Source organism: Canis lupus, chromosome 15 (genome assembly GCF_048164855.1).
Source record: "Canis lupus baileyi chromosome 15, mCanLup2.hap1, whole genome shotgun sequence".
NCBI lineage: Eukaryota > Metazoa > Chordata > Mammalia > Carnivora > Canidae > Canis > Canis lupus.
Genome location: NC_132852.1, coordinates 51,168,467 through 51,193,531, shown reverse-complemented (window position 1 = coordinate 51,193,531; position 25,065 = coordinate 51,168,467). Strand labels below are relative to the sequence as shown.

Sequence of the window (25,065 nt, the reverse complement as noted above, 5' to 3'; positions counted from 1 at the left end):
CAATGAGAAAATATACGCGAAAGACTTCATAAAACCTACATTATTCATAGGGGGTAGAGTTTCACAGCACTTGAGAATGGCACTACTTAAGAGGGGAAATTAAAAGAAAGATGGGTTTTGTTCCCATGAATATACATCAGGGCTTCCAAACTTCTAAAATTATAACAAAATGTCTAATCCTACACTCAGAATGGCAGGAATCTTGCAGATTACTATATTTTTAGAGGTCAGAAAATCAAGGTCGAGAGCCATTCGTGATTTATCCAAAGTCTGAAACGAACCAGCAGCAGCTGGAGGGATTCTCACTCTTCGTTTCAACCCTGTATTCTTGTATCTGCATTTGCGACAAAGGACAACTCACTGGTTTTGTTGTTGTTTTGCTAAATGGACTATTAACTCTGAGAGAGGTGGCAGTGGTGACAGGGACGCTCCGTGTGGCTGTGTCATTCTGGAGGGCTTCATGGTGTAGGAAGAACCTGACCAAAGGGTAGGGTGTAGGTAAGTGCAGAGCAGGGAAGGCTCTATGGGTGCAGAACAGAGCAAGAGCCCATGGGGCATGAAGCACTGCTGTCGTACGCAGAGGACAGTGGGGGTGGTTACCCGGCTACAGGAGAAATAGTTCATTGGAGACAATAAGAAATTAAGGGCATTATTAAGGACCAATTTTTATTTTATTTTTTAAAGATTTTGTTTAGTTATTCATGAGAGACACAGAGAGAGAGGCAGAGACACAGGCAGAGGGAGAAGTAGGCTCCCTGTGGGGAGCCCGAAGTGGGACTCGATCCCAGGACCCTGGGATCACAACTTGAGCCGAAGGCAGATGCTCAACCACTGAGCCACCCAGGGGTTCCAAAGACCAGATTTTAGATGATGCCCTTCAAATACATTTTGCTTGATGGTATCAAAGCTTAGGTTCTTGAAGGAGAGATGGACGAGATGACATATCTTGAGGACGTTGTCTTTCATTGAGGCTGCCTCCATGCTTTCGACATCAATCTTCGTAAATATTACCTGGACGGAGGCAGTCTGTTTTAGAAGCCCCCACATCTCTGGTGTGTCTACCGCAAAGGCAAATTGCAGATTGGCCACATGGAAACCTCACTTCAGCTCGGGTTTGCTCCCAGGCCTAGCCCCTTGCTTCTGCCAAAGTTGGCTATGAATGTACCCATTGTTCTCGCTGGCCTTGGTGGGCCTCACCTGCTGGGATAATTGTGTGACCCCACCCATTTTAGAACCCATTCTTCAAAACCCAGTATAAATTCTTCCATTTCTATTATGCTTTTTTTTTTTTCCCTAACCTTTGATGTGGATCCTTTTTCCTCTGAACTGAGAAAACCACCTTTTACTATAAACTCATAATGCTTTTATCAGTAATGCTGTCTGCATAGTCTCTTTGAGGACAGGGTACATGTCTTTACATGTGACACTTCTTTGTATATTCCTAGTCACCAGTGCTGCTGTGCATGAGCTGGTCCTGAAGCAGAGTCTCAGGGGGCTGATGGGCTGGACATCTACATGCTGCAGACCTCCTTCTGGGTTATCAACTGAATACCTATTAATAACAGCAGTTGGCAATCTGCTGGAGGAAATGAGCAAAGAAAAATGGATGTCTTAAAATAAAGGAGTTTACTTTTCAAAGTCTTAGGTTACGGCTTGTTTCTACATGGATCTATTCTCAATTTAGTGGGGATTTAGTGGGGTGATTTTTAAAGATTCTTTGTTAAAGTAACAAATGATGATAGAGTGTGTTTCTTAATTAGCAAGAAATGCTCCAAACATGTTAAAAGCCCAATTTTCTCAGCAAGCTCGTGAGGCAGGCACTGTCATTGCCCTCACTACACAAATGGTAAACTGAGGCACAGAAGGATAAGTAACTAACCAAAGGTGACCCTGCTGTAAGTAAAGACCCAGGTTTTGGAAGACCTCAGGCAGTCTGACAAAGGCCAATGCTGTTAAACACTAGACCACAATCTCTTTATTTTACTCTGTAAACAAACTTTACTGAGGTGCATTTAATAACTTCAGTTATATACAGTAAAATGTACCCACTTAAAGCACGCAGCTTGATGAGTTTTGACAAATGTCTATTTCTGTGTAAACACCCTATCAATAGAATACTTCGTGGTTCGCCCAACCTCTCCCCAACCTCAACTTGTAGTCACAAGTACAACCACTCATCTGTTTTTGTCAATCTGCATTGACAAAAGATGTGCTTTTTCTTCAGTTTCATATAATGGAATCATACAGGTGCGCAGAAGTGTCTGGCTTTTTTTGCTCGGCATAATGTTCTTGAGGTTAATCCAAGTTGTTGCATGCATCAACATTTATTCTTTTATTTCTGAATAATATCTCATTGAATGGATCAACCAGATTTTATTAACACGTTCATCAGCTGATGGATTTCCAGTTTGGGGCTATTATAAATAAGGATGCATTAGACATTTATGTGTAAACTTTTGAGTGGGACACCTATATGTATTTAACTCAAATAAATATCCAACAGCAAAAAGTCTCTGTCAGATGGTTGGTGTATATTTAATTATGAGAAGCTGTCAAACTGTTTTCCAAAGTGGTCGTACTGTTTTATATTCCCACCAGCACGTGGGATTGTCAGTCTTTTTAATTTTAGCTCTTTTGGTAGGTATGTGGTGGTATCTCATTTGGTGTTTTAGTTTGCATTCCCTTGACAAGGAAAATGGCATGAAGCATTTTTTCATATGCTTATTGGGAAAAAATTTTTCGCACATTTTCTTTTGTGAAGTGTCCATGAAGACCGTTTTTTTAAGTTGGGTTTATTGACTTCCAATGATTCAGTTACACAAAATGTTTAGTATCCTGGATCACGATCTTTGTCAGACATGCGTTTGAGAATATTTATTTGCATTCTCAGGATTGCATTCTTATTAATGGTAGCTTACAAAGAGTAAAATTTTATTTTTATGACATTCAAATTACCAATGTTTTAATAACAATTTATGTGTTCTTCGTATTTTATCTAAGAAACTTTTGCCTACTCCAAGGTAACAAAGATTTTCTCCTATTATTTTCTCTAGAAACTTTATAGCCTTTGCTTTTGCATTTAGTCCACAATCCATCTTGAGTTTGTTTTACTCTACAATTTTGAAATTTATTTTTTCCACATGAATATTCAGTTCTTTGGGGACCAGTTGTTGGAATGACGATCTTTTCCCCATGAAATATGTTTGGGTCTATTTGTGAATTGATGGTTTTGTTCTCCATTGATCTAAAAGTCTATCTTTATGCCAGTATTGCACAGTAATCTTAATTAGTATTGCTTTATACTGGGATTTGATATCAACTTTATTCTTTATTTTAAAAATGTTTTGCTCCTTTGAGATCCTTTGTACAGCCATAGAAATTTTGGTACCAGTTTGTCAATATCTATTAGAAAATCTATTGGCATTTGATTTGGATTAACTGAACCTGTAGATAAATATGGAGGGAATTTACATCTTAAAAGTCTTAAAATTTCGGATTGGTGAGCATAATGAATCTCTCCCACTTATTTCTGTGTTCCTTGGCTTCCATCAGAAATGTTTGGTGTTTTTCAGTGCCCAAGCCTTAGACATGTTTTCCTAAACTTATCTCACTACTTGTTCATGCTTTTGAGATATGTTTTTTACTCTTTATTTTTCCAGTGGCTATTTGCTAGATATAGAAATAAAATTGATTTTTATCCTTGGAACTTGTATCTAGCTAAGGGCACTTAGTTCTAGAAGCTTCTCTGTGAATTACTGACAATTTTCTATGTATATACACACATGCCACATGAGAATAGAAATAGTTGTACCTCTTTCCATTATTTTTATTTCTTTTTTCCTGGCCTTATTTTACTGGCTAAGATCTCCAGCACAATCTCCAATAAAAATTACAGCAATCATAATTTTTGCTTTGTTCCTAGTCTTTGATGGAAAGCGTTCACTTTCACTAGTAAGTGTCTCAGTAGCTGGGGGCTTTCTGCAGATAGGTCTGATCAGAACAAGGATATTCAGTTATATTCTTAAGTGGGTGAGAATTTTTATCATGAATGAGTGTTGAATGTTTTCAAATGTTTTTCCCTCTATAACGTAAATGTGTTTTTTATTCCTCTAACGATTCCACTAATATAGTGAATTATGCTATTTGATTTTCACATGTAAAACCAAAATTGTTTTTCAGGGGTAAACATCCAATTTGGATATACAATCTTATTTTTTTACACACTACTGGCATTCATTTGATGATATGTTTTAAGGGCTTCCACATTTATTTTTCCAAGGAATATTGGCCTATAGATTTAGTTTCTTGTAAATCTTGTGCTCAAAAACTCTTTTGGGTATTTCAGGCCTGATTTGCTGGGTAAGTGTGGATAAGGCCCAAGGCCTGTTCCTCAGCTTTCCCAGTTTAGAACCTTGATATTTTAGCAGCTCTTGCTGAGAAAGACAAGATTGAGGTGCTTAAGTCAAGCTACTAAGATTCACAACAGCTTGACTGATAAAAGTATAATTCATAAAATTTATAAGCATTGCTGGTTGCTCCCCAGATCTGTTCCTCTTCCTTTTGCTGGTGCAGTCTGTGTGGCCACGTGACTAGGCGGCTGGATCCATTCTCTACTGGGGTTTGGGCCTAATTACTTTTCTTTAAAAATTTTTTTATTTAAACTTAATTTAGTTGACATATAGCGCATTATTAGTTTCAGGGGGTAGAATTTAGTGATTCATCAGTTGCACATGACACCCAGTGCTCATTCCATCACATGCCCTCCTTAATGTCCCCTCTCACCCAGTTATACCATTCCTGCCCCCCTCCCCCACCCTCCTGCCTTATTTTCTTTAAATCAAATATGCCTGAAGCTCTTCACAACCACACTGAAAACCCTTAGCTCATGGATTGAAGATGCAGATTCAAAAGATGAAAACACCTGGGTCCTTGAAGACTTCAAAATACTGACTTTACCAACCAGTCTTTTTTTTTTTTTTTTTTTTTTTTTACCAACCAGTCTTATTGAGATAAAATCCCAAAATATGTAAGCCATTTTAGTTGAGTTTTCTGTGTGTGTGTTTTTTTCTAATCAAGTAGCATGGGCATTATCAAAAATATTGATACAGAAGTTTTGTAATTTCATTACAGTTAACCAAAAAATAAAGTTTTATTACCTTTGGAATATTTCAGAGAGAGAAAGAGAAGTATATTACCGGGACTCCCATCAAACTGCATGAGCCTGATGGATCGTTCTTTTTCTCCATTCTAGGGAGATTGCAGCACTCGGAATGGTAATCAAGAACCTAAACACCCTGCCAAGTAGGTAATCCGAGAGACACCTGACAAATTTTTCATCCAGTTCCTTCACATTTTTTTGCTCCATGCTGATCACACTTCCTGTATTTGTCACTGCAAAATCAGTGGCCTCATTTTCAGATCACCCTTAGGACATGTTATAATTTCTATGGTTTCAGATCGTCTTACATTGGTTATATTTTAGCCTGGTAGCTCTCATGCAGAGGCTGGCCAGTAGCAGGGAGGGTGAGCATCAGCAAGCCAGAGCAAACACGGGGGGGGGGGGCGATGTCTGGGTGCAGAGAAAGTGTGAATGGGTGTTTGCAGTTAGTTATTTTTCCCAAGACACAGGGTGAAGAAGTTTGGATAGTGGATTACTACAGTAGCATCCTATCTGGGACCTCTGCTTCCATCCTTGACCACCCGTGGTCTATTCAACACAGAGAGGCCATAGTAAATCAGTCAGAATTTGTCACTCTTAATGGCTTCCCACCTCATTTAGAGCAAAAGTAGAATTCCTAACATTAGACAAAGGCCATGCATGATCTGGCCCATTACTTGCCTAGCCTAGATGCCTATCTCCGCTCACTGAGTTCCCGCCACAGTGGCTTCCTTCCGGTCCTCTAACACCTGGGGCAAGATCAGACCTCAGGCCCTTTGCACTGACTGATTCCTTTACCTGGTGAGTATCTTCCAAAATATTTACTTGGCCAACTCCCTCAATTCTGCAATGTTTTCACTCAAATTTCACCCAGGGAGATTTTCCTCCCCTGAATTGGTGACTTTATCTTCCTTCATTGTCTTTATTTTATTTATTTATTTTTACCCATGGCAATCCTCACATCTTTTTAAAATTTAATTAATTGGTTAATTAAGTTTATTTATGTAATAAAAAATTTAAGCTGTAGCGCAGTAGGAATTTTCATCTGTTTTTGTTCATGGCTCTATTCACTCAAAAACTTGAGTCTTCAAAGAATGTCAGCTAAATGAACAGAATGAATTGAAATCTTGAATCAGCACGCCTGTGATGAGGCAGCAGAATGAAGGTTGGATTTGGAGGTGAACACTTTGGAGTACAGTTCAAAATATCTTCTACTTGAATTTTAGTGTAAATGCTGGGGTGAAGTAAATTATGAATAGTCTCAACCTCAGAGATTGCCATTCCTTAAGAAAACCTCCTTAATTATCATATGTATGTATTAAAGATTTTGTTTATTTATTTGACAGACACACAGAGAGAGAGAGCACAAGCAGGGGGAGCAGCAGCAGAAGAGGGTGAAGCAGGCTCTCAGCTGAGCAGGAAGCCTGATGGGGGGCTCAATCCCAGGACCCTGGGATCATGACCTGGGCCTAAGGCAGATCCCTAACCAACTAAGTCACCCAGGCACTCCTTCCATTATATTTAAAAATACAATAGTTAATAATATAGGGTTTCATAATCACAGCACTATTAACATTTTGGGACAAATAATTTTTTTTGTTGTGGGGGCTGTTCTGTGCATCATAGGATGATTAGCAGCATCTTCGGCCTCTACTTAGCAGGTGCCAGTGGCAAACGCCTCCCGAAGCTGTGACAACCAAAAATGTCTTAGACGTTGTCGAATGTCACCTGGAGGGTGACACTGCTCCTGGTTGAGGACCACTGATATAAATAATGCTCACATATTCCTACTTGGATAAAGTATATTTTTGATATGATACATGCAATGGAGTGGAAATCATGGGGATCTCATGCTTATGTCATCAACCCTGTCGATAAGCATCGTAATAACTGGTAGCAACATGTGACACTTGTAAATGTTAAGATAAAATTTAGGAAGAAATAGAAAATGGGTAACTCCTTGTTAAAAGGCCTAGCAACTATGCTTCAGGAGTAACGGTGACTGTTGAGAAGTCTCAGGAAAGAGCCTTGGCAAAATAAAAATAATAACAATGTGCATTCCTCTGCAGCTTAATGGGTAAAATCACACTAAAGCAAACATAGCTTCATCACTGGGAAAATGGAATCACAAGAGGGAAAGAGGCAACATGAAGTCTGTGTGTGGAGGGGAGACAGCTCCTTGTTCCTTTATTTCTGTTTTAGGATGGTATGTGGCAGGTGGATGAAGAGTTTGGGTACAGAGATAGACTGGAGTTTCCTAAGGGAATTTCGGATGCCTCCTCTTTTGGAAAAAAAAAAAAAAAGGTTGCTTGATTGATTAAAAGGTCTACTTGTAGAGACACCTCTTTGTCCCTGGCTGGCACTTTCATGGGACATTTGTCCAGGTAGCACTCAATATACAAGCCCAGAGTTCTCAGAACTACCTGCCACAAAACAATGCTTCTAATTGGTGGTGGTGGTGGTGGGGGGGTGGTGGAGGTTGGGGTAGGGTTCTAAGCAGATGTAAATTTTAAGAGTTATATAAGGCACATAATAGATATTTATCAAACTGAAGAGAAGGAACGTAACCTTAGGAAGTGGAAATGGAAGTATATTTTGCGACCATTTGTGGATGCCATGGAATGAGAAACTGAAAAGTAAAAAGAGGAAGACTCGAGGCCGGCAAGAACTCTGATGAGGAGCAGAAAAAAAAAATCTCAGAATGTGCTTTTTGATATGTTTGGGGAAAGTCGTCTTATACGTCACTATTATTTTATGCAATACTTTTATGTCCTTGGTGTCATAGATATCCATCCATATGTCATCCAAACACCCCTCCATGTGTTGACTGCCTTAGCATCGGTTCTCAATGAAACATAATGGGAATCCCGAACGCCACGCCGCCCAGCCTCAGTTGTACCAAGGACCAGAGTTGGAGCCACACTGATTAAGCCTCTCAACTCTTGGGTGTCAAAGAAGGCATGTCACTAAAGGTCACTAAAGGCAAAAAAAAAAAAAAAAAAAAAAAAAAAAAAAAAGTGTAAAGAGCTCCCTAAAGCGAAATGGCATTTAATTGGTAACCTTCAGACATCTGTCACTTTTGGTGACCAGCGCCAGGGAGGACTTCGCACACTTGCGATGGCGCAGGTGGGACGCGGCTGACAGCTGATGTCCGTGGAGCAGGGTGCAGGGGCAGGGGCGGGTGCTCGCGCGCGCGGGGTGGGGAGAGGGGAGGAGACGCTGCCTTGGAAGACGGGGTTTTTTCATCTCAAATATAGCTAAAAAAAAAAAAAAAGTCTGGGGCTCCAAGTGTCTCCTAAATTGCTATCAGCTGTGCATTTGGGCGCTCCTGCCTCTCAAGCCGTGGGGTGCGCGCACCTAGAGCAGCACGGCTCGGGCATAAAGTTTGCAAAGGGAACGCGGTGTGCGTCCCCGCCCCACGGGGAGCGGTGGTTGGTCCGGGGGCCCCGGCGGCTCGGGGCTGGAACGAGCTTCCCAATCAGCTCGCGAGCCCCGGGCGCGCTCCCTCCCTCGGCCTCCGCGTCCGCGCCCTGCCCGCCGCGCCCCCTCCCTTTCCCCAGTCGCCTTCCGCTCCCTCCCGGCGGCGCGCAGCGGAGGCCGAGGCGGCTCGGGGTCCCCGCCTGGCCGTCCCCCAGCCCAACAGGGAGCCGCCGAGCGCAGCAGCGGCCGAGCGGGCGCGGCCCCCGGCAGCCCACCGAGCGCCCGGCCTCGCCCCGCGCAACCCAGGCGGCCCGAGCGCGCGACGCCGAGTAAGTGGCCGGCGGCGGAGTGGGCGACCCGGGCGGGGGCGGGGGCGGGGGTGCCTCCGAAGCTCCTGCGCCCCGGGGCCGGCGGAGGCATCAGCCGGGCGTGGGGTGCAGGGTGGCGGTCGGGGGGGGTCAGGGTGCCGGGAGGCGGTGGGTGGGGGCGGCTTTTGTCCCGGCCCGCGAGCATCTACACCTTGCGCTGCCCGGGGCGGAGGGGTGTCTGGGGCTGCGCGGGGTGGGGGGCGCCCCGGGGCCGGCGGAGGCATCAGCCGGGCGTGGGGTGCAGGGTGGCGGTCCGGAGGGGTCAGGGTGCCCGGAGGCGGTGGGTGGGGGCGGCTTTTGTCCTGGCCCGCGAGCATCTACACCTTGCGTTGCCCCGGGCGGAGGGGTGTCTGGGGCTGCGCGGGGTGGGGGGCGCCCTGGGGCCGGCGGAGGCATCAGCCAGGCGTGGGGTGCAGGGTGGTGGTGCGAAGGGGGGGGCTCAGGGTGCCGGGAAGCGGTAGGTGGGGGCGGCTTTTGTCCCGGCCCGCGAGCATCTACACCTTGCGCTGCCCGGGGCGGAGGGGTGTCTGGGGCTGCGCGGGGTGGGGGGCGCCCCGGGGCCGGCGGAGGCATCGCCGGGCGTGGGGTGCAGGGTGGCGGTCCGGGGGGGTCAGGGTGCCGGGAGGCGGTGGGTGGGGGCGGCTTTTGTTCCGGCCCGCGAGCATCTGCACCTTGCGCTGCCCGGGGCGGAGGGGCGTCTGGGGCTGCGCGGGGTGGGGGGCGCCCCGGGGGCAGCCCCCCGTCCTCTCTCCTGGGCTTGCGGGCTGCGCCCACCGCGCTGGCCCTTGTGGGTGCGGGCCGGGGGCCAGGGGGGATGTAGGGGTCGACGTGGAGAAGCGCTCCCCGGGCTGCCCGCCGGCCCCGGAACGGCTCTGCAGGCAGGTGGCCGCAACCGAAGTTTAAAAGGCGCACCTTAAGCCCGTCTGCGCTTCGAACGCCGACTTTGAGGGCCGCCCGCGCTCGAACTTCGGGGCTCCCGCGCCTGAAGGTAGGGGGTGGAATGTTCACCGCTAATTTGCCGGATGCCCAGTCGGAGTTGAGGTTTTTCATAGGTTGACCTTTTTTCTTTTTCTTTCTTTCTTTTCTTTTTTTTTTTAAAGCACGGAATGCATTCGACTGCTTCCCTACTTGTCCTACAAAATAGAACGCTTCCTCTTGGAGGACGCACATCATGCCCCTTAACACACACACACACACACACACACACACACACACACACCTGGTTTCTGCGCGGTGAGCCCCCGTGACCTAGGCCAACCGCGGCCGCCCCGCCAGTGCGTGGGGATGCCCTGGAAAACTAGAGGCTGCGGTGGCTCCGGGGAGAGGAGGAGCGGACCGTGGGGGCGGCGGGGACGTTCCCCTCTTCCCCTTTCACCTCGATAGCTCGTTGCTTGAGCAGCTTGAGGCAGGTGGTGTGTGCGCGCGCGTGTGCCTGTGCGTGTTGGAGCGGCGGACCTGGGAGGAGACCGAGGGCCGGCCAAGAAGAGCTTTGGGATCCCCCGCCCCAAACCCCTCATGAAGCAATTTCAGGATCCCAGGCCAACGTCAAGTTGGTGAAACAGGAAAGCCCACTTGGCCCCCTGGGTCACTGGGGATGATGGATACGTGGAGATCCTCCCGGGTAGTGGTAGTGAAACAAAAGAAGTGTCTCCCAGCCCAGAAGACCAAGCATGGATTTTCCATCTTCATTAGGTGCCTTTTTAAGTAAATTATTCACCTTAGGGGCCAAATCGTTAAAAAAAATCACTTTACATTACTTACAAAGTCCAGTTACATTCAGAGGAAATTAGAGTGGGTGTTAGCTCCTTTCCCCTTTTGAGATGTGAGATAGTTAGATGTTAGATCGGTGATACTTCCTCATTGAAACCAGAGGATGAGACTTTATAAAATTTTATTCAAAAAAAAAAAACAAAAAACAAAAAACAAACACCCTATGGCTATTATTCTGTGCTTTAAGAAACTTGTGCTGTGAGTTCTCCAACTGTGCTTTACATCTTCCGAAGGTGATCTTTTCTCCCCCTGGGAATCTTTTCTTCACCCAGGTGGTGAGGGGGCAAGGAGGAGGAGGGAGGAGGGCCCCCTTCCTTTAGGACAGTTTTCTTCCCATGAGTGAAACCAGTGAGGGATGCCCACCTGAAGCCTTACAGTAGGCTTACAGTGGGTGCTCTATTTCAGCTGGTCACTTGTGGATACAACTGCATTGTATTTTTTTTTTTTTTCTTTTTTTTTTTTTAAGTTTTATTTATTAGAGCAAGGGTCAGAGGGAGGGAGAGAGAGAGTCATAAGCAGATTCTGCGCTGAGCATGGAGTCCTGTGCAGGGCTTGTTCCCAGGATCCTGAGATCAGGACCCGAACTGAAACCAAGTGGGGTTGCTTAACCAGTGGTGCCACACAGGTGCCCCGCATTGTATTTACACAAGCCAGAGCTGTGCTAATGCCCAGTTAATGTCCCATTAGTAGATAACTTGTATTACCTGATGTTTAAATGAGGTATTACAGGAGATGAGAAAAATTTAATAGTATATAGAGTAACATATGTACATATTATATAATAATACATAGTTCTGTGGTTTCCTATATTTGTTGTAATAAATTTGCAAATTTATTGAGAGCTTCAATGCACCTTATTTGGTCTTTACATATAGCAATATGTAGCAGGATGCACATTTTTTTTAGGCATTTTTCTTTGTAACTATTAAAATCAGTAGCCTTGTTTGAATATCCATGAAACTTGATCATTGGAAATATCCTGAAAGAAATAAGGTCCCCAAATAGTTTAATCGCTTTTATCAATAAAATCAATCTTAGAAATGAACTGTTTTAGCTATAAATGCTTTTTTCCCCCTTTGAAGATACTCTTGTTTTCTCATTTAAGTGATCTCTCCCCATGGATTCTGATCCCGTTTTCTGATCTGTGGGGTTTTTTTTTTTAATCACTCTTCAAAATTTTCTCAGGAGACTGAGTTTAGTTGGCTTACTCAAAATGTGGTTACCTAATGGCTAATGTAGGCCCAGAAGTCGGAACACACCTTAAAGTTCTCCACTCATGGTTTTTTTTTTTTAAGATTTTGTTTTTGTTTTTGTTTTTTTATTCATAAGAGACACAGGGAGAGATGCAGAGATGCAGGCAGAAGGAGAAGCAGGCTCCCTGCGGGGAGCCCCATGTGGGACTGGATCCCAGAACCCCCCAGGTCACGACCTGAGCCAAAGGCAGATGCTCAATCGCTGAGCCACCCAGGTGTCCCTCCATTTATGCTTTTAGTATGGTGGCATAGGGATATGGAGAGTTGTCCTTCTCTCCTGAAGGTACTGTTCACATTGAGAGTGCCCAGGGTGACCAGAGCGCAAGCATGGTCTACACCTGAGTGCGCTGAAGTCTAGTGTAAGGAGCCCCGGGGGAGTCAGGGCTCTCCAACTGTGCTGTTCACTGCTTGGATGCTGAATGGGACTTCTTCAAAAGGTTAAGGCTGCCGTTCTAATGAATAATCAGAAGAACTTTTGTCTCTTCTTGGCACGATGCCATGCCATCGCTCTGTGGTAAAGTAATATTCAGATATGGATCTTCTCTTTATGAGCTGGGTCGGCTCTTTTCCGTCCAGAGCCAACTGGCCTGAGTGGGATTTGGGCCACAGCCTGCCTTTGGAAAGCTGTTCTTCATTAGTGATGTTTAAGGCCAATTCCACTTTCCATCCATCGAGCCATTTTTCCATGCACTTCTTGCCAGTCTTGTATGTGGCAGGGTTCTCAGTGTCATACAATCTTTCTTAGGTTGTCAAATATAACAGGGCTTTTGTTCCGCCCTGGTTTAGTATTTGGTTAAAAAAAAAAGTTAAAATGTCTGCGGTGTAAAAGAGTAGCTATAATGGAACATTTTCAGAGGGCATTATATTTATGTTAACATTGTGGATTTGATTATGTAGATCACATTCACCGCAAATCCCTAGTTCTTAAGGGTAGGCAAAGAAGACAGTGAATAGTTGATGCTTGAGGTAGTTTGAGAAATAAAATTTAATTTCTTCTACTGGGATTTGTTTTTTAGCCATTTCTTCACAGTGGATTTAGGTAAAGTGACATTTATTTATTTTTCTTTTTTCTTTTCTTTTTTCTTTTTTTTGGGGGGGGGGGTAAAGTGACATTTAAAAAAAAAATCACCATCATGTATTTTCTAACAACAGAATTCTTAGAGTCCTAAACATCATCCTTAGGAAAAAAAAAGTCAGTTGTTGTATATGAATCTCGAAAGAGGTGAGTGATAGTAACTGACACCGCGCTCTTAATTCTAAGAACTGTGCTTAGTACAACCCAAAATGTCACTTAAAAAATGGCCTGCTGTATTCTTAACCCTTTGTTTCCACTTCTTCCAACTGTAACACTTCCCTGTCCCCTTCCTCTGGCTCTCATTGCTCCCTTCCATTCATCCAGTGCCATCATTTCCCATTTAACAAATCCCATGATGTCTTGCCCAATTCCTTTGCCATATCTGTGACGGTGAATACACGTTCCTGTAACTGTGTATCTGGAAGCGTTGCCCATATGTGAGATGCATGGAAGGCTGGGCCTTTGTAGCTGAAAATTTCACATATTTCTGATCCGGTTCACTCAAATCTGTTTTTCAGGCCAATGTGCACTCTATCGACTACCCTGGGTTATTTCCCTTTTGACTAAGAAAGACCCTAGTTAGGATCATTTCATGCTTTTGTCACTAGGAGAGGCTTGGCTTCATTGTTTCTTTAGCGAAGCCTGGATTACTCACTTCCATCTTCCCAGGTCCTGCCTTAACAATGCAAATGTTTCTTGCTCCTTTGGCAAGTCAATTTAACCATAATAAATAATTTTTATTATATATGCTAGATGCCTAATGTAATATACTCAAGAAATACAACACATAGTTTCTTTTCTCCAAGGCTTACAGTTTTACAGTTCCATTTGTATATGGAAATGGTGCTAACTTGTGAAATCCTTTATTACAAATTCATTTAAAAGAGATGTCAATGAAAATCCATTTATACTCCCTTCCTATCTCTGGAAAAAAACACATTTTAAGTCACAGGTCATGTCATCAAACAAACGGCTTCCTTTTCCTTAGCATGCAGCAACCTTGCTTGCCAACACTGCCTTCTTACGATTATCTGGTTATATTTTACTGTAACCTCCTTGACATATTAATTTTTTTCCAACTTCCTTGGACACTCCTCTCAGTATTTTTTTTTTTTGCATCTTTTCCCTTCAACTTCCAAATGTGGATATTTATTTCCAAATATTCAAGTCTCACCCCCTACTTTTCCACTCCCCCCCACCCAGATGCTTCAGTATTAATCTTGACTTTGAGTTTCTACTTCAATTTTCATGAGAGAACTTGCAAATCTCTCCATTCTCTATTGAGTTTTGGTGTCACATTCTTAATTTTTTTTTTAATGAATACTTAAGGGGAGCACAATCCTAGTTGGGGAAGGAGATTGAAATAAAAGACTTTTTGTTACTTTGTTCTTAACCCTAACAGACTTCTGCACATATTGACTACCCCATTATATATCAGGTAGTGTGATAGGGGTTACAAAAATAGGCCTTCACATAGCTTTTGGGCTACTCGGTGTTTGTGTGAATACCATTAAAATTACTACAAGTTAGAGTAAGATGTGTACATACAAAGTGATTGTATGAGTAAGATGTGTACATACAAAGTACATACAAAGCGACAAAGTGATTTAAAAAATTTTTTTATGAGAAAAGGAGTTTAACTCAAAAGGCTAAATGGAGAAGGTGATAATATGTATTTCAAACTTATCACTGTGTTTTGGTTACTCTAGTGCCATTTATCTGGAAGAGAAATTGAACTCTTGATTCCTTCGTGCCTTCATTTCACATCAGCCATGCAATACAGCAGACAGGAAGTGACTGCAAGTGACATCTTAGAATTTACTCGGAGTTATTTAGAGTAAATATAATTTGAAAGATTTGACACATCGCCGTAGAAAATTTCAGGAAAATTTATAGTGGGAGTGAGATGACTGCCCTTCAGGGGAAATCTATGCATGGAGGAGAAGAAAGCAAATCCTCTAATGTCCTCTGTGGAATTTGTAGGAAACTGTAAGGGAGTGGGAGGCACCCAAGGAGGGTTTCCCAGGCAAATCTGCCCTCTAGGTGGAGCTCTCATTCTGCCCTGCTCTTTTCTCCACCTCTACATCAACCCTTCCAAGTGACCTTTAACTCTTGCTTTCTGTAGCAGGGTTGACCCTGGAAGAGCTCATCTTTTCCCAATCATAATTACTCACCATTGTCACGAGCTCAACCCCCCCACACCGTGTACCCTTAAAGGCAGGGACTCCCTCCTTCATCTCAAGGACCCTAGAATATCTGGCACCAGATCATTGAAAATGACCAATAATGTCTGGCAAATAAGTAAAAGAGAAATGACTTTGAAAACCATTTTTTCTGCCTCTCATGCTCCAAAGACCTTGATGGTCTGTCCTCTATACATGATCCCTCTAAACATCACCTGGTGCCAATTTCCTATTTAAATCTGAGCGCCCCCATTCGTAGCTTCCAACCTCTATAAGAAGCCTCTCCATCTCTCGTTCCAGAGGCCACCTAAGCCTGCCAGTTCTCTGGAGTATCTTCTAATCATAGACTCCCTCATCCACTTTATGCCCAAATGTTGCATGGTCTCCGACTCATGACTACCTCCCTAATAGAGAAATCTGACTTACCTCTTCTTTAACAGACCATGAAAGTCAAAGCTACAAGACTGATCACTTGAAGCCTTCTTCACCATAGCTCCAACGTGGCACTAGAATATGTACTTTTCAGAACTTTCTACATTATATATATATATATATATATATATATATATATATATATATATATAAATAATTTTATACTTAGGCTGAGCAGGGTTTTTAAAAAATTGATGCAGTTAAGCTTTGAGGAGTTAAGATGAGTTAAGTGCCATGCAAGTACTGAAACAAAGGTTTTAAATTCCCAGTTCATGTATTTTCTTCTCCTCTATAGTGTAATGCCATTTCTTCCTTTGGCTAATTAATTTTATGTCCCAGTTGCCTCTTATAGCAAACCTAAACTTCAGTGTGTGTGTGTGTGTGTGTGTGTGTGTGTGTGTGTATACACACACACACACACACACACACACACACACACAGAGTGTAAGAGGCCAAATGACCTACGGTAGTGGTTCCCTGTCTTCAATGTTTATCAGAATAACCAGAGCCCTGTCTAAGCCTCCAGATGCCTGGGGCCCATCCCCACAGATTCTGACTTGAGAGGTGGAATCAGGGAGTCTGGACGTGTGACAGGCCACTTGGATGCAGGTGATATGTTAAAAATATTAGCCCTAACACTCCAGTATTTGAGCTCCACGGTCAAGGAAATCAAGGTAGAAACCACAGCTATACTTGCTACTAGCTGTGTGACCATCAGCAGTTATCATGCTTTTTCTTCAATTGCCTTCTGTCTCATTTTAATGAGAGCACTGATACTGTGTAGGATTGACATGAGTATTGATCTAGAAAATGAACATGACGGACTGAACCCAGAGTCTGTGGGGGCGTGTTTGACAAGGATGACGAAGGTGCTAATTATGGTGACGCAGCACCCCACAACACTGTGCTCCCTCACTGCTTTCATTTCTCATGCCCAGTTGGGTTCTCAAACATGCAGACAGAATCTTGGGTGACGCCCCCTCTACTTGTTGAAATGCTTCTCCTCTCCACACTCTCAGATCATTCTCTGTAAATGCAGCTCCCAAATGCCTTTCCTCTGAAAAGAAACATGCGACAAGTGGTCATGCTTAAGGCCTGGGGTCTCCAAATGAGGCTGGGGACCTTGGCCTTTCTTGTATGGTCTAGCAGGGCAGTGTGCATTTAAGGCACCCCCGGCCCAAAGAAAGCCATCCTATGGCTGACGCTGGTGAGGCCCACAATCTCGTTCTCCCCTCCCTGACTCCTGCCACCAAGGAGGCATCGGCTCAGAGGAGTTGTCAAGGTTAAGGTGTAGAAGCCCACATTGTTTCCTTGGGCTCTTCCTGTTATTTGGTATGGGATGGTGTGTATGTCACTGAGTCTCCCGCAGCCTCAGGGTTTCTTTTTAGCTGTCAGATGGCACTGAGGATAGTGATGGTATTACCTGCTTTGCCTTTGGTGATAAACTGTGACAATCCAACATTTATAAATTGTAAACTGTTACATTAAATGTGAGTCGTTAGTAATAAAATCAGTGGAGCCAGGTCTGTCTCTTTTCCCAATTCTGCTGCATGTCATTGTCATTTTCTGAGGGCTCCTAGAGATTGCTTAAGTTGCTGGAAGGTAAGTTTGACTGGATGAGGTGAGTAGGACGAGAGATGTGTGAAGGGTGTGAAGAAACGAAAATCTGAGTCAGAGTTGGGGGGGGGGACACAACTCAAGAAGACAATCCTAAAAAAAGGCTAAACTAAAATGGTTTTGCATTCTTTTACTAAATATTATATTACAGTTCTTCCTAAGAGTTGTCAAGGAGACACCCAATTTTTCAATCTCTTATTCTCCCTCAATTTAGGTCTTTGCAGCACTGTGTTTACACTATAGCAGGTGCTTCTCACACCTTCCTGTGTATTTCAGTCCCCTGGGGATCTTGCTAATGCAGATCCTGAGTTAGTGGGCATCAGGCCACTTCTCCCCAGCTCCCCAGCGATAGCAGTGCTGCTGGCCTGGGGACCTGACTTTGAGTAGCCAGCCACCGGAGTTGAGTTGAACAAACCTGAGAGAATGGGAGAGGGATCAGAACTCTCCAGGCATGACATCCATAGCTTCCAACAAACATGGAGAGTCATGGGCAGTAACCCTTTTTGCTGCATGCAAAAGCTGCTCATCCCCATACTTGCTATCCAAACATTTACAGTGTTTGGTTGTTTATTCAAGAAAATTGCAGTTGCCTTCTGAATTCTGCATCAGCTAAAAGCCCTCAGAGTCAGTGCCCCCCTGCCCTGTGGGTACTAGTGTCTCCTTTCCCGGTGCTTTCCCTTGAGAGGGGAGAAGGGATCCAAACACTGCCTTCTTAATTTGCCTTAAAAGCGACTGAGACTTCATTCTTAATATGAAAAGGATAAAATATAATTTGTTTTCTTTGTGCTAGAATATTCTCCTCTTTAGGTTTTGAGTATATGTCATTCTCTTTGATCATCCCATCCATACCGTAATGGATGTCGAGCAGGTGTCATCCATCTGTGTGACTTCCGAGAAGACTCGGGGCTGCCCAGAGAAGAAGCTAGAGATTTTTGCCTCAGAGCCAGGTTTCAGCAATAAGGAACATATCTCGGTAACGTTCTTTGGTAACAGAAAGTCTTCACTCAAGCTAAAACAAATGGAGACCACACAAAATTTTGAAACAGTGTTTTCATACTTGTTTGTTAATAATACAGACTTTTTGAAACCTGGCCCTGGGGTCCTTGCCCCCAAGAGCAGAGGATCATCCCTGAGGTTTTGACATACAGCAGTCTTCATTTCGGATCACTAGAACACTGGAGGGATTCCAGTGAGCCTGTGCCAGCTGTCCCTGGGGCATGTCTATGTTAAGCCAGAAGTGGGATTTTTGGCTTAAAAGAAATACCCTGCAGCTTTGGAGACACTTATGCAAGGGTCAACTTTGTTGTCCAAAAAGTAGTTTCCAGAAAAAAATGTTGCCTTCTCTGTGCAGTATGTTTCTGTAGGTATGGTCCACGGGGTGTCATTGAGGGAGACTGAACTGCCCCGGGAAGGAAAGCAGGTAGTTTATTAGATTATTTTAACAGGTTTAGGTACTTAACATTTTGAAACAGAAGCCTTTCTTCCTATCCTCTTTTCTTATTTATAGCATACGTTTAATTATTAAGTTCAGTGTCTTTGCCGATATTCAGAATCTCAAAAAGAGCTCCATTCATGTCAAACTTGTGAGAAGGTTGCTTCGCTTTAATCATATGAAATATAATGAAGAGTTTTTACATTATTACATTTGTTATTAGAAAAGCAAATATATACCTGAAGAAACATAATTTTTTTCTCTCACTTTAGAAAACTACATGTTCCTGGTATAAGATGCTCAAAGTTTTAAGAACTATAAAGAAGAAAAACTCACTTTAAGTCTTGCTCAAAATGGATACTTCTATTAACACTGTGATATACATCTACAGATTTACCAATATAACTTTAAACAATAGTTGTATGAATGGTTGTAGGTCTTTAAAAAATCAACATAATTAATGCAGGCTATACTTTTAATAGCTTTACACACATTAATGTGCATTCGATTTTACTAAATGGGCCAATTAAGGTGGAAATTCAATTTATTTAGCTTGACATGGGGAAATTTGAATCATTAAAAAAAAAAAAGCCTAGTAAATTACAATTACAGAGTCTCATAATAAAGTTGGAAGTAGGAAAATGAAAACAAACAAGCATAATCCCTTGAAGCAAACAAAAAAATCTTTGTCTCAGCGAAGGATGTACTGTTGAGCCAGGAACAAGTAATCCCGTGGAACTTAGTGTGTGCCAATGAAAGGTTAAGCTCAGTAAACAGTATCTTCCATTCTAACCCTTGAGGACCTTCCCAGATACATAAGGGGAGAGGGTTAGGGTTTCCCCAGGGGAGCTACAGCTGTCAGATTCTGCCTTGGTCCCATCTAACCCCTGTAGCAGCTCCCAGGAGGCTAGGGGACCTCTGGGCTGTTCTGGGGCCCAGGGGCTGGGCCCAAAGCACTGCAGGTGGTCAACCTGCCCAGCAGCAAACATTTTGATGTGTCCGTGGCTCTTTGATGCATTGGCACCCAACGGGGAGTTGTTTATTTGCTCTGTTGTTATTTGGAAGGTCTAATGCACAGATTGGCTGTAGTTGAAAATGAGTCAGATCAAATTTGCGTTTGACAACCTGCATTCCTGATTGGAGAGGACAGGCGGTAGTTAAACGCTTTGATTGTCCATGCCAGTATTGGGATTCCCACCAACTTGAGCCTGAAATGATTTTTAGCCTTTTCAAATAGCGGGTTTAGTCTGACAGGGATCACAGAGTTTGCCCCCTGATACATGATATCTGGGGATTTGAAGATGTATTTCAAGGCTGTCATAAATGAATTTGGTTTGGAGAGAGAGATCAAAAGCAATGTGGCAGGAGTAAGTGGGTAGAGGTGGATTTCTAACCAGTTTCTCTCAAAATTGATCTGCAGTTCCGAAAAGCAGCCTAACTCGGGGGTTCTACTGCCTCATCCAGTGATGTTCTCTTGCAAGAGGTTAAAATGAGGGCAGTTAACTTCAAAGGCAGCAGATCCAACAGACAAAAGAAATGCAAGTAGACTTGGTCTGAGACCTTAGAGAAAACATCCCCAAACCTGAGAGTCGGAAGCCCTGTACTTGGGGAGAGGAACTTGGGGTCTCCCAGAAAATTCTGTTAGATGGAACTGAGGTTTCCTTCACTGCAGAGGAACCACTGGGCCCACTGGCTCTGGTGGGATTTGTTGGGAGACTCCTCTGGGCTGGGTTGGTCTTGTTTGCTTCCCAATTCCCTGAGCTCTAGATGCCTCTTGGTATAATGACACCATGCAGTCAGTCTGGCTCCGTGGAGCAAGCTTGTCCCCTCCTTGTTCTTAGAGGAAGCTTTTGAAGACAGAACAGTAGCAGCTCTTCCAGTGCCTTAAATACGACCTAAGCAATATTGGATGCAAGACCATGAGGGGAGACTATTTGGTTGCCGGAGCCAACTCTTCCGTAAAGGTGCACATCCTCTAACCAACTGTCTTCTTCACCCTTGATGGGGGGGGGGAGGGTCATGAAAGGGGCTCAAGGAGGAGACAGAGAGGCTCCCTTTCCTGCGCTGGAGCACAACAGGATCCTCCAGGTCCAGGGCTTAGCTGCCCACATACCAGTGAGCTTCACCTGGTGAGTTTTGTCCCTTGCCTTCCATTTACCAGCTGTAGCGTGCAATGTTGTTTAAATCAGTACCTTGTTTAAATCAGAAAAAGTTTAGGCTTGGTCCTTTCTATTAAAAAGTCCAATTTTATCTTGAAGAACAAATTATTATCCCCTTGTCTTCTCCCCATCTCCAACTGACATCTTCCCTATCTGGTTTCCAAGTCCATGCCAAGGTGTGGCTAGGTTTATTATCATCCATTAGAACTTGAGCAACATTTGAAAACTAGTACAGAATAAGGGGAAGGTGTAACTACTCTTCTTACTGTGATTTTAATGTATCTTTGGTGAAGAAGCTCAACCTAAGTATTAGAGGCTGTTTTTCTCAAAAGGGAATGGATTTCATGGCTTAGCCAGTGTGATAAGGGATGGCTTATCTCTACTGTTGGTGCAATTTAAGCAAAATCACACTCTGTCCCTTGAAAGTGTTAAATATTTGTATCTGTTAGGACTCATAATGCTGCAGTGAGATCAGGGAACCCGTTAGACCTGCAGAGAGGCCAGGAACCTCTGCATTGGAAGAGGTGACGAACATGGCAGTGAAGTGCAGACCAACTAGTAAGGCCTTAAGGAGCAAGTAACAACATTCTCCCAGAGGGTACAGATGGAGAAACTCTGAGACTGTGGCTCATCAGGAAAGTTTGACTTTGACTGAATTAAGGAAGAATAAATACCCAGTGAGGAGCACCGTATCAATTGAGGGATACTTGAGGAACATACTAGAAAGGATAAGACATAGCAAATATTGACTGGTGTTTCTTGAAGCATATCTGCAGATCTTATGACCTATCCCTCAAGATAACATCTAATACTATTTCCACTTGTAGACCTCTGTGTGAAGATGCTTCCATTTTTTAAAACCTTTTATTTATTATTTATTAGAGCATGCATGTGTAGTTGGGGGGAGGGCACTGAACAGAAGGAGAGAGAGATCCCAAGCAGACTCCCTGCTGAGCATGGAACCTGATGCGGAGCTTCATCTTAAGACCCTGAGATCAGGGATCCCTGGGTGGCGCAGCAGTTTGGCGCCTGCCTTTGGCCCAGGGCGCGATCCTGGAGACCCGGGATCGAATCCCACGTCGGGCTCCCGGTGCATGGAGCCTGCTTCTCCCTCTGCCTATGTCTCTGCCTCTCTCTCTCTCTCTCTCTCTCTGTATGACTATCATAAATAAATAAAAATTAAAAAAAAAAAAGACCCTGAGATCATGACTTGAGCTGAAATCAAGAGTCAGACGCTTAACCGACTGAGCCACCCAGACACCCTGAAGATGCTTCAATTGTTAAATCATTTTGTGTCTTTGATCCTTTGTGTTTAAAGGAAATCATTGTATTAATTCTGAGTTTCAGTGGCCATGTGTCTTGTTACTGAATCTCATCGTTCTAAACTCTGTTGCTGGGTAATCCTTTCTAGTTCTTTCTATCCATCACTGCCCATCAAGCAACTGGTACAGAGCAGGACTCAATTCACATTTGTTGCTGCATAGAATTAGAGTAGCATTTTACCTAGTTTCTTCTCCTCCCCTGCATCCCTACTGCCCTCTCTCCACCAACCCTGGCAAGATTTAATATTACTTGGCTGCTGTAGCACGAACTGTGGCCTGAGAAATTGTTTCTCTTGGCATCTCCAGTTTTTCTTTTCTGCTCAATCCTTCATACTCACAGATATTTCTGCTATCGATGTTCAGGCACCCAGGGGCCTGCCTTCTGCTGTTATATGAAGACATCTTGTATCCAAGCGTCACACTGGCCATTGGCATCCCTCACTTCCCTTGATGTGCTCTGGGGACATATGGCAATCAGTCAAGTTCAAGACCTGCCAGCACTGCAGAGGTGCTGTTTCTAGGAACTTCTAGGGCCAGACTTTGTCCCTTATCAGTAACTTCTGGAAGCTGCAGACCTAGCTGGCTTTCTTTGTTATTTGTTTCTTGTTATTTCCTCCCCTTTTTTCCTTTCTGAGCACCATCCACCAACTCGAATAATAATATCTGATGTTTATTGGATGCTTTCTATGTGTTGAGTACAGTGCTAGAACTTTACGTTCAGTTCCAGATTAAATGCTCCTAACAACCATGTGGGAGAGAGATTATTTTCTTTCTTAGTTTCAAAATGAGGAAATGGAGGGTCAGAACGGTTAGGTAACTTGTCCCCGATCACCAGCTAGTGAGAGGGAGAATTAAGATCGTGGTCCAAATACTTCTGACCACAAACTCTTAATCGGCATGATGTCCCACTTCTACACCCTGTTCCATGACAAGGATCCCATGAGTATCTGAAGAGACTCAGGTTCAATATTCCCTTCTTTCCCCTAGCCAGGACCCGGAAATAAGGTCTCATACCATGTAATTTATTTCTACCTCCCTCTGATCAAGAAAGTACCCTCCCTTGGACAAAGAATACTGTCATTAGGCTTGGCCTCTTTGGCTGCATCTGATTGTGTATTGGTTCATTTTCCATTGTCTCCTCAATCGTCACTTTGGCCCGGTGGTTCATCGGGCTTACTCGTGCTGAGGGGAGGGGACAGGGGAACATGGGCTGGAGAGTGTCCGGGAGATGCTTTGTCCGTGCCTGCGGCCTGCTATCACCTGACTAAATTGTTTATTGGATTGCTGTGTTCCAGCTCTGGGGGAGGCCACAATGCCATGTTTGTGTATGAGAGGCTCTGGCTTTGATTAGCAGCTAGCTCCAGTGCAGCTGAACATACAATAGGGACCAAAGGATGGGGGAAAAATCCTGCTACAGTTTCCCATTGGAAAGCATTCCCTGTCAAGCTTGGACCTCCAGCAGTGGGGCCCAGATGGACAGAGGCTGGGAAAGGTTAGGCGATGGGTTCTCCATGCTCTGCTGCCCCATTGCTTGGGGTGAAGTCACTCCTTTACATGGAGTGTTGAGCCATCTGCCTCTAGATGTCTTTCATGATTTAAGGTCTGAGATTGGTATTGATGTGGTTTGACGCGAGGCAAAGCCTGGAAGGATGAAGAGCATGAAAGAGCCCCACTATTACAAGGGATGGGGTAAAAACATGGGAAGGATGGGCCCATCTTAAAGGGCTGGTCACACCATACCAAAAAATAAAAGTCATTACCTTGGTTGTGTGGACGAGGTAAGAATAACTGTGACTATAATTTTATCAATGATAGAAATGGGAAGGTTTTATTCCATAATAGAGGCAGAGTTAGTGATTTTGTAACAGACAAACTCATAATAGAATTTTATTCTCATTAAATGAGGTTTTCTGTTGTAAGCACCCTATCCGTTGGTCGCTGAATAATAAGATATCAGCCCAAGTTACAGACCCCCTGTAAATCCTTAGAGGAGTATTTAATTGGGTGAGCATTTTTAGCCAGTAGAATATTTGCCTGAGATATTGTGCATGTTACAGAAGGACACCATCCATTCCCTTAGCCTGTAGGTACCTTACCTGGGTCCCCCTGAGAGGGACAAAGGAGACTTGTAGTTAGAAAACTATACAGTCTAGAGCATGGTGAATTGGCAAAAGGATGGTTCTATCAAGTTACCGAGAGGAAGAAGGCATTCTGGTCTGGAGCAGCCAAGGGAAGGGCGGGCAGAGCTGCATGAGGAAGTAGGGTTTGCAAAGATGGAGTGCTGCTATGTGTGGGAGAAAGGCAAGGAGTAAGCATTCCAGGTGAGGGGTGAAGAAGAGGACAGCCAAAGAGATGACAAAATTGAGATTTGGGGGACCAATTGCAGATGGGCCTGATTCGTGCACACAGTAGGTGGCCAGAGAACCAAAGTGAGGAACAGAAAAAAGCATAGGGCCACAAGAGCAAGACCCCTGAAGGCCAGCCAACGTGCTTGAATTCCACTGTGTTAGACAGTGGGGAATCACTGATGGTCCCCACAAGTAAGTAAGGGGAAAAAAAGTGGTAGAGAAGAAGAAAGATTATTTTTAGAAGAGTAGTAGATTATAGGTGGAGAGAATCAGGTTTTAAAAAGTAATCCTCTGGGTACTGGCCTTCCTCCTCAAGCCTTTGATCTTTTCACATTCTAGAAATCCTGTTCACACTTCAGCGCTTGGCTTAAATACCATCTCTATGAAAATTGTCTTTATTCCTCCAGTTGAAATGAATCCTCCTCTTCCTGTTCCACAATTTTCTGTGATTTCTCTTCTAGTTTTCATTCGTTCATTCAAAAATATGGAGTGAACACACAGTGTGCTGAGCTCTCTGCTAGGAATGCA

The 25,065-nt window shown here is 43.9% G+C and overlaps 1 protein-coding gene across 1 annotated transcript in view; it reads left to right on the top strand.

Annotated features, from left to right (window-relative positions):
- The first annotated feature begins 8,754 nt into the window (after window positions 1-8,754).
- PTN (pleiotrophin) overlaps window positions 8,755-25,065 on the top strand; it is a 101,529-nt gene continuing 85,218 nt past the window's right edge. Inside the window, exon 1 of the mRNA XM_072777356.1 lies at window positions 8,755-8,907. The gene's annotated coding sequence lies outside the window, so the exon portion shown is untranslated. The remainder of the gene's footprint in view (window positions 8,908-25,065) is intronic.